Below are 7,032 nucleotides of genomic sequence, written 5' to 3' on the forward strand. Positions count from 1 at the left end.
TTGCTATCAGTTGGGTGGTTTGGGCTAGGGTTCTTTTGGACAAGAATAAGAAATATATTAGAAACATCAGTCACCTGAACTTGATCATCTACCTGCTTTTGCTACTTTCATCTCTATATCATTTCACTGTATCAGAGAGAACGAACTCAGTCCAAAAGAGTTGTTTGGATTCTTTCTATTAACTTAATGGGATCGAACAGAGATCCATTTTTACTCTAGTGATACAGATGATGCACAAACAATCCGTGTTACCTGCACACGGCTTAAGTTCTGTTCAAAAGTAACAATAAGCCTCAGTACTTTTCCTACTTGACTCCAAGTGATACAAATGATGATGATCATTTTTTAGAGAGTCTTTAATATTATGTAGATGCCACAAAAGTGTTATTTAATGACATCTTTAAACTTACTTGTCTTATGAGCAACTGCCTTGTGATCCACACCTGTGCTTTTCAGGACAACAGTGCAGAGCACCCTCTAGGAGCTGTGTGCACATAGTTTTGAAGAAAGGGAGAAGTTTATCTGTGTCTAAGCAGGTACCCAACATATAGATTTTATATTCTTCTGCTCTAATTGGAACAACTCTGGGTCGTGGGTGGTAGCTAACTGGATGTCTGCAATCTGCTTTTGTTTTGCTTTTACTGTGGCCAGAGCCAGCCAGTTTTCACAGAGTTCTCACCTGTAGAAAGCTCCCCCACCACTCTATTCCCCAGCTGCCCCCACCTTATTATGTTTAAGTAAAAGAAAGATGGTGCTTGTCATATGTGATATTAAACAAATACTTGAAATGCATTGTCATCTATGGCTGAAACTTAAAAATGTTGAGTGCTTTCTGCTCTCAACATGTTCAACAGGAGCTGAAGGTGTTCAGGAATGTGCAGCCCTGCAAAGAATATTTCCATGTTTATGAATGTTTCTGCTCAATTTCCTGTTCTACCAGCACAGCTCCCCTGACCTCAAGCATGGCCGCTTGGACAAAGACTCTTCACATGGCATCACCTCACTTTTACTTGTCTGATTCCCCAAAAAGCAATCCTCAGATCTGACTTAGTTGCCAACTCCTTCTCTAATGAAGGAGAGAAGCTGCGTATTCCAGGTGGAATACTGAAAAGCCAAAATAAGACATGGAGAAACAAATAAAGTACCTCGAAATTGAGTGAGGTACTTGATATATCTCCCTTCATGTACAGGTCTATCTAGGTAAGAGACTGGCCTTTTGTGATGATACAACAACAAAACCACTAAAAACTAAGTAAAAAGGTTATATAAGCACCAGAGATGACCCCTCCTGAAAGCCTTAAAATTCCTCCAGTCCTCCGTGCTCTGATGAATCATCTACTTTTTTAAGTTCCTTTTGGCTAGTTTCATATGTAAGAGCAATACCTTTCACAACCTGCTAGATTTTTAATATAGCCATGATATCAGTAGAGCCATTATCGGGTAGGTATTAAGAGATCCATATTTACCACTAAACCACAGAAACAGTGTTAGGTACAAGGCATAACAATTTAGTAAAAGCACCTTTTGCAGCAATTACTTTTTGTTTTGAAAAAAGGACTTGCATCTTAGACATTAATGAGGCAAAGAATCAAATAGTAAGCTATCAAAAGAAACATATGCCACTTAATTTTGAGGGGTATGATTAGTACTTCACAAATTCAAAATAAGGACTATATTGACTCACTTAATTCTATTTCATTCCTTATTAACAGAAAGGAAAACAGAGGAAGCTTTCCATTTTTTTCCCCAGTCTGTTTCAGTGAGCCATATCTCTCACTGTAAAATGGAAAATGGCTGTCATCATTTACATCTCACTGGTTTCTAGATACTTTATAGATGTTGCATTTACTTTCCCATTGATTTGACAAATGTTATTAACTACTTTTTTTTTTTTTTTAAACTCACTGCAGAGAGGAGAGAAACGTCTGCAGACTTCTACCCTCGCTGTGCAACTTATAATGTATGCACGGAAAAAATAATAGAAAATATTTACAAAAGAAACCTTTTAGGTCCTAACTGTATCTTCATGCCAGTGTCATAATGCTTGAGGTATGATTGCATTTTTGAATGGAAGGTAGCAACAAATTGACCTTTACATGCTGTTTCAATTTTCTTGCTCTCTTCTCCATTATAATTGAGGATTACAGATGAAAAGGGTTTTTATCACTAAGTTTCAAAGGAAGCACATATGTTACTTAAAATCAAACTTTTCTCTAAACCCCAAAATATATATTCTTTTCCTAAAGTATCTTACATAGTTTGCTTAAGCTCCCACTTCCCTCCATGTGCAGGATGTCTAAACTCCAGCTCCCGTGATACCATTCTCCTGCCTCATCTTTCCTTGTCTGCAGTACGAGAAGTGTATTTATGAGCAGTAACTGTCCTACAGAAGACTTCAGGGAGATGAGAAAAGCAGAGTATAGTTTCAGAGAGGCACAACAATATTTTGGACTTAAGAGGTTTGGATTTTCAGCAGAAAAAATTCAAGTTCAAGATTGAAAAAAAATAAAAATCAAGGTTTTCCATGAAAATCAGCTTTCTACAGGAAAAGCCATATCACCTTATTGTGGATGAAACAGACCACGTGGATGAAGGCTCAGGGATGCCTTGGGCTGGCCAGCATTGTAGCAACATTTAAGAGCCTTCAGAAAATTCCTGAATTAAACCACAAGGCTTGTTCCACCATAGTCCTAGTTACCTTTCAATTACAGAAGTTTCCCTTATGCTATCAAGCAAATCATGTGTTGACAAAAAGTAGTTAGGATCCAGATGCTTCTTGAGTGACAAGGACGCCAGGAAAGGCTGCTTTAAAACAACCTTTGCTGGGTTAGGCATTGCTGATATGTCCCGTTGTACGATCGGACTTACTTTCCAAACATAAGCTGATGAACTGGAACTGAAACCTCCTATTTTGCATTAATCAGTCAGCAAGTTGGCAACACGCTTTTTCTGATTGTTTTACTGCAGTGAGAAAGAGGTCCTCTATCCATGCAAAAAATATGTGAGGTGAACATCTTCAGATATGTATTCAATTATTTGTTTCAACTTCATGTTTGCTGTTAGCATCAATTGCCACTTACATACAAATGTGCCTACAGATGCTTTTTTTTTTTTTTTTTTGCATGATTTAGCAATTTTCCATTTTCCTCCCAGAGTTTGCTTGGAAGGGAACTGTTTTAAGAAGGTTCAAGAATATGACTGTAAGAAAAAAAAAAAAAAAAGAAACTTAAATGCACCCTGTTGCATGTGCATGTATTTTCAAGCCCATGTATTCTGCACATGCGGGTTTTGTAGATTCTTCTTTTTTTACATTTCACCCCTCAGCTAGCTCTACGTAATCACCATTAATTTTAGAAGGAAATAGGTGTACAAATTGTAAGATGGAATGTTTGTCTTTAATGACTGTCTAAAATTAAAACCATTAAAATTTACTGAACTCCAACAACTGGCCTTTGCTTTCATTAACTTTGGTCTCAGTTATTTCTTCTAATATAAATTTTTGTATTACAATAAACCCAAGTCTTTCTGAACTTCACATTTATTTTTTAATTATGGTTTCCTTGAAAAAGGCATAAGAAAAGCCAACTAGTCTTCAACAAGGAATACCGCATTAAGATTTTGAATACCAATTTTAATTTTAAACACAGCTAACATGAATTTAAAGCAACTGTGGAAAAGGACCTGGAGGTATCGTTAAGTGTCAGATTTTTGATGCCTAGATTATAAAATGTTTGACTTCTAGATTAGCAATTATAAATTTATAGGCTAAATGATTGTATGGATTATCAGCAGTTGAAATTGCGTGTCACGCCATTGGGAATGCAACTAATTCCCTCTGAATTTGCAACATAACTTTGGATCTCATTATTGTTGTTAGAATTCGACAAAACTTCAAAAGACCAGACCAGAACCTTCTAAAACATTCAGTCTGCTTTCTTCTATAAAGTTACTTTTCACTGCTTTCACATCCTTTCTGTCAGCCAGTATATTTACCAGCCTAGAGATGTGACGGCGCAGTCAGGAGTCCGCCTGGTCCTACACTGGTGTGTTGGGTGCTACACAGCACTTTCTTGACACATCCGAGCAAAAGCCCAAGCAAACAGATGCCTTGAATTCCCCTGAGCACAAGATCTCTGCCAAGCTGCGCAGCTGGTCTCTCTAACACAGATAAAGAACAAGGAAAATAGGCATAAAAAGAAGCATATACTGTTCTCACAACATTTTTTTAAAGTGGGATGAAGCCTCTCTTTCATTCACCTCCAACATAAGGCCCTTTCTTCATGGCTTAGGAGATCCTGATGTCTTTACAACTAGAATAATGCGTCAGGGGTGTACCTGCGTGTGTGAAAGATAAATGCAAAACAACATCAAGAAGCTTTCTTTACTCTGAATTCATTTGCACAAAAGGAGCTTGGAGAGTTAAGAGGAAAGCACTCAGCTCAAAACACTCATCAGATTAGACATCATTCTTGAGTCACAAAGTAGCATCTCATTTAACATGTTGGAGGGAAGCTGAGAGAAGGATGAAAAAAAAGTTTTTAAAGTAGCTGCTCACTTTCAATTTCCTCAGAAAAAAAGAGAAGACAAGGACCACAATAAAGCCTGTCACAACAATTTTTGGAAGCTGCAAAAGCTACTTTTGCCTTTTAAACAACTCCTTTGAGCACTCCATGTTCTCAACAAGGGTAATTGAAAGACAAAGCTTTTACAGCTTGTCCCTGTTCCCTCTTTACAAAGATCAAGGACAGTAAGAGTGTAATTAATGACTCCTTGGAAATATACAGCCCACCAAAAGCTTAAAAAATGAGCAGATATGCCCTTTTTTTGTCCTTACCTCCTTCCTTATTTGCCCAATCAAGTGGACCAAAGAGGGCTTTTGAAGACATTAGCTCTTCACCTTTGTCAAACATTTATTTTACAAAAGTTATTTTTTTCCCCCTTGATCCTTCTTTTTAAATTAGCTACCTGCAATGCTCTGTAAGGACCTGAAATTGACCTACTTGGCCACAGGAGGATCATCCTTGCTTAGATACCTTCTCCGGTTCTGCAAAAGTTATTCTAATTGCATCTACATTTTCTTTTCTCTAGGCACCAAGGAGCCGACTCCTTCATGCCTGCAGTGGTTCAGGCTTCTGCCTCACCAGGTCTTCAATTCTCCCTTGGACAAGGTCAAACGCACTCCTACTGCAAACTGGCTTCTTTGCCTCCTAGCCCAACGTCCATCCACAAGCTGCTCCAGCTGGGAAGTGTGGTCTCACCTACACTGCAACACCCACAGCATCTCTCTGCTTCTCTCATTACACCACTGTCCCAGCACTCTCTGCAGAAGGCTGTGCCAGGTGCTTGATCTAAATTACTATCCAAATCCTGCCCATTTCTCCCTCTCTTCCTATTGCTGACATGGAGGTTATAACACCATGAACAGATTCCTTTTTGGGACAGAGACATGAGATGGGCAAGGCTGCTTCCTCAGCTCCAGCAGCAATTTGTAGTGCTTTAAAATGACCATGCAACTATGGCCTGAGATTATTTAAGACTTGTCTACAAGATGACTGTCCCATACATGCACATACACAGAAATGTCTAGAGAGCACGTGATTATAAGTGACATGATCCACAGCAGGTTTCCCTGTGTGGTGATGCCCCCACGATTTACGATAGCCTGATCCACATGTTATTAGGGACAATGAGAAACTCAGCCCTGTTCTGGATAAAGGCTTAAAACCAAAATCCTTCCCCCTCCAGAGCATGCTGTCTTCAGTGTGGGGTGAGGCTCACGTGCATAGAGCTCCTCCATCACCAGGGCACCGTGGAAGCACTTTAACAGCCAACCTTGGCAAACTCTCCTACTTTCTCTCCATGTTGCACTATTCAGTTCTTATCCTTAAACCTGGAATTAGCTGCAGGACAGGGCTCCCTTTTCCATCTGGTTGGTTGGCTTCATCTCTTAAACTACCTTTGGAAAGCGTCGTGACGCTTGCAAAGTCATCACTTGTTGCATTTACCATTTTGTGTAAGCAATGCCCACACAAATAAAACAGATACAATCACACTTACTATACCATACTACTTTCTTCTCTTGACAGAAAGCCCCTTAGAAACCTTACTTTTTTTTATCTAATCTGAGGCCAAGACTGCTACTAGATAAGAATAATTAAATATTCAAAGCCTATTTGCAGAAAACAGTCTGACTTGAAATTTGCAATCTGCAATGCAGAAAAAGTTGAAATCTTTAGAAAGTCGAGTGATGTACATACACAGGTTCAGTTATGATTCATACCTGCAGATCAAGCCTATTAGATATCTTGCTCTATTGTTTTTATGCCAGTATCCAGAAAACTGTGTCATTAACAGCAGATCGCGAAAAAACAGATGATATAAAGGTTCCTTTCATTACTTAAATATGACCCCCAATCTTTGATGACATAATCAAACCTCTTCACACAATTATGTCCTTGATAAAAACACGAGTCATTTTTGAACTGACACTGAAAATACCATTTCAATAAATCACAAAAGGTGAGCTCTTATTTCTGCATGACAACAAGCTACTTCAAACCCAGCCCAAACCAAACAGCAATAAGCATCCAGTGAAAAGCTGAAATATGGAACACAAAAGGAAGCCAGCTATAATTATTGATGCCTATAGCATACAACTCACAGTCAGTACCTCAAAGCCACCCAAAAAAAAACCTCCAGAGAATTCTGAACAGTTCTTAGCATCCTTCTGCTGAGGTCAAGCATTTATCCCACCTGTGTGATAGATCAGTCCTGTGTAGGCTAATAAGTATTTCCCTCATCCAGACATTAAATAGCTTCTGTTATAATCACTGGGAAACGTTCCAGACACAAAGTAAAGGTTTTCAAATGGGGTGGGGTAGGAGGAAGGGAGGTAGAAAGGAGGACGAGAAAGATCTGGGAGAAATTAAAACACAGATCCACACGGAAATAATCAAAGAGTTAAGCAGAAATTTGGTTGGCCAGGTGAACGCTTTTTGTGGCAAGACACAAAACAGTGTGCAGATTGAAACA

The sequence above is a fragment of the Vanellus vanellus genome, assembly GCF_965231255.1.
Source record: "Vanellus vanellus genome assembly, chromosome: 2".
NCBI classification, from domain to species: domain Eukaryota; kingdom Metazoa; phylum Chordata; class Aves; order Charadriiformes; family Charadriidae; genus Vanellus; species Vanellus vanellus.